Genomic DNA, 2,898 nt, shown 5'->3' on the forward strand with positions numbered 1-2,898 from the left:
GGCGCTCGCGTCCCCAGCCAGCGGCATGCACCTCCGCACAGCAAGGTGACCGCGCCACACGCTGCCGTTCAGCGGAGATTAGGAAGCGGCTGACAGAGGTGAGGCCGCTGTGGAGACAATCTGTCTCATGACTCAGCACGCCGCCGGCTGCTGGGGGACACGGGAGGGGCCCCTCACAGCGCCGCCTGCCGTGGACGGTCACGGGGTGTCTGAGCCGTGAATGCATCCGCGGAGAAGAGAAGAGAAAAACAGCTCTGCCAGGTCACCAGGATACGGTCATGTTTTGTGCGTATTTCAACGTTTTCATCGTTTTTCCTCACATCAGCAGCTGCTGCGAAGTCGCACGGGGAGATGAGGGGACAGGCAGGAGCACTCCCGGCCACGGCCACGGCCACGGCCACGGGAGCGTAGACACGAAATCGCGTTGGGGCCTAAAGGGGAAGAAGCTACACTCTGGTCTCCCGGTGGGAAGAAGATGATGCCTGGGAAGGAGGCGGCCAGCCGACCCCTCCCGGGTGCTGTTTGTGGGTCCATCAGGAGGGGTGAGGGGCTGGGGAGCGGGGCTGGGCCGCAGGGCGCTGGCCTCAGAAGCAGCCTGAATAGGGTTCGGGCCTTTCAACCACGACTCCTGCCTCCTCCTCAGAGGCGTCTCCAGTGGGGGAACCCTGCCTCCCACGTCATGACTCACGTGTGGGAAAGCCCTCCAGACGCCTAGGTTTCAGATGCAGGATGGGAGGGCTTGTTTGTTTTGTTGTTAATCCTCCTCTGAGGATATTTGTTCCATTGATTGATTGATTGATTGATTGATTGATTGATGATGAGCGGAAGGGATGGGGGTAGAGAGAGAGAGGAATATTGTTGTGAGAGAGATACTTCGATGGGTTGCCTCCCACATGCACCCCGACCAGGGCCAGGGATGGAACCTGCAACTCAGGTACGTGCCCTTGGCCAGGAAGAGCCCTCCACCAGTGGTGCAAACCCCTTAAAAGGAGGGCATCCCCGCCCCCCGACTGAGGAAGGGCGCCGTGGCAGGGGTGGGGGCCGCGGACAGCCAAGCCCCTGCTCCTCCCTCGGCACGTGGGAGCTGCTCCAGTGGCTGCAGACACGCGGTCCTGTGGGCCAGGCCGGGCCAGAGACCCCCTCGGGGAAGGACAGGCTCTCGGGACTGTGGCTCCAGCAGAGACCTCGGCCCCTCCCGCAGGAGAAAGGTGGCCGCGCCTACTCTTACCTGACAACGTGGAGCCTGGAGAGGCAGGCCGGTCCTGGCGTCACAGGGGCCTTTGTGACATCACCGCTCCCCTCCTCTATCCCGTCCGGGCTTGGCCCGGCCCAATGGAGCAGCAACCTGAGGGGTGTTAACATCTGAGCCTCTGCCCTCCAGCCATGGGCAACCAGTGCTATGTAAGAGCCCGGGAACGGGGGGCGGGGGGTGCCGCTCCCTGGGGTGGGGAGCCACCGTGGTGGGGGCAGCACTGGGGGGGTGAGGAGCTGGGGACTCGGCGGGGACTGGCCCTCACTCGTGCTTTCCCCCTACGTTTTGCTTACAGAAGCATGACGACGACGAGGAAGAGGAGGAGGTGAGAAGACGGACACTGAAGAAGGAGAAGGTAGGCGGGGGAGGGGGGACCAGGGCGCAGGAGAGAATCACAAATCATGGCCCCTCGGAACCCAGGGTCCTCGCAAGTGGAGGGCCCGTCCCTGGTCCCATGCCGTCGGCTCAGGGTTGCTGTCCAGTCCCCACAAATCCCCCCGCCCCCCTGAGCGAGCATGCTAGGTAGGAAGAGACGACGATCAACGATCGGTGGATGTGAATCGGGGTGCAAACAGCCCACAGGGAAGGCTGGCACAGGGCAGGGGGCGCTGGAGAGGGGAGATGGGCCGGCCTAGTCCCAGAGGAGGTGGGTGACCGAGAGGTGGATGTGGAAGTCGGGAGAAGGGAGGCCGTGGCAGGGATGGGGCGTCCGACGGCCTCGCAGGTGACAATGCAGAGCTTCACCCTCGTGGGCACCCTTGGGCGCCGCACACCGGCCGGCCGGGTCTTCTGGTTGGAAAGTGATCCCCCTGGTCCCACGAAGCCGAGAAGACCACGGGGCAAGCAAGCATCCGTCTGACAGGCGAGGACACGGTGACGCAGAGCGCGAGCAGAGGCGGCCACGGCCACGGATGGGAAGCGGCATTTTCTGTTGGGGGGTGACCGCTGGGCTGGGCTAGTCCACGACTTGGGAATAAAACGATGCCAGCGGCTCTCCAGTAGAGAAGCTCAACAAGGCAAGTGTGTGTCCCCAATTTACCTAGACATTCAGATTCTAAGGATACTGGTCAGAAGAGTATGTGCTGCAAAAAAATTAAGATGAAAAATACCCAGATACAAAAAGAACATTAAATCGGCTCATTTCAGATCTGGAAGATCCATTTCTGCCTTGGCCGCAGCCTCCTTTCTACTACCCTATGTGATGGACAAGATTTGGCTGCTAGTTCAGCCCCTCCGTGTTAGCTCCACTAGTACTACATGAATGGCATAAATATTAATACAAACGACACTGTTATTGTTTAAACCCGTTAGCTGTGGTAGAGATGTGCATTAATGCAATTGGCGCTAGACTCGGGGCAGTCCACTGGTTTCTCAGTCGGGACCAACTGCGGGGAGGAGCCAGCCTCCCTGGAATCCCTCCTGCTTCCTTATGTAGCCAACGTGATCTGATTAAACGTAACCAGACGAGCAAAAGCCACTTGAAGACGATGAACTTGCCTGGGAGGGGCTGGGTTCTGTGGCCCTGAAGACCGGGCACCTCCTGTGAGTGTTGTCCCTGTTGTCCGCGGCCACGTCATCCTGCGCTGGGGCTCCCGGCTCGCACGCACCAGCTTTCTGTTCCGCCAGCCCCCAGACGGAAGGCAGGC

The sequence above is a fragment of the Myotis davidii genome, unplaced genomic scaffold (assembly GCF_000327345.1).
Source record: "Myotis davidii unplaced genomic scaffold, ASM32734v1 scaffold663, whole genome shotgun sequence".
In the NCBI taxonomy this organism is placed as follows: domain Eukaryota; kingdom Metazoa; phylum Chordata; class Mammalia; order Chiroptera; family Vespertilionidae; genus Myotis; species Myotis davidii.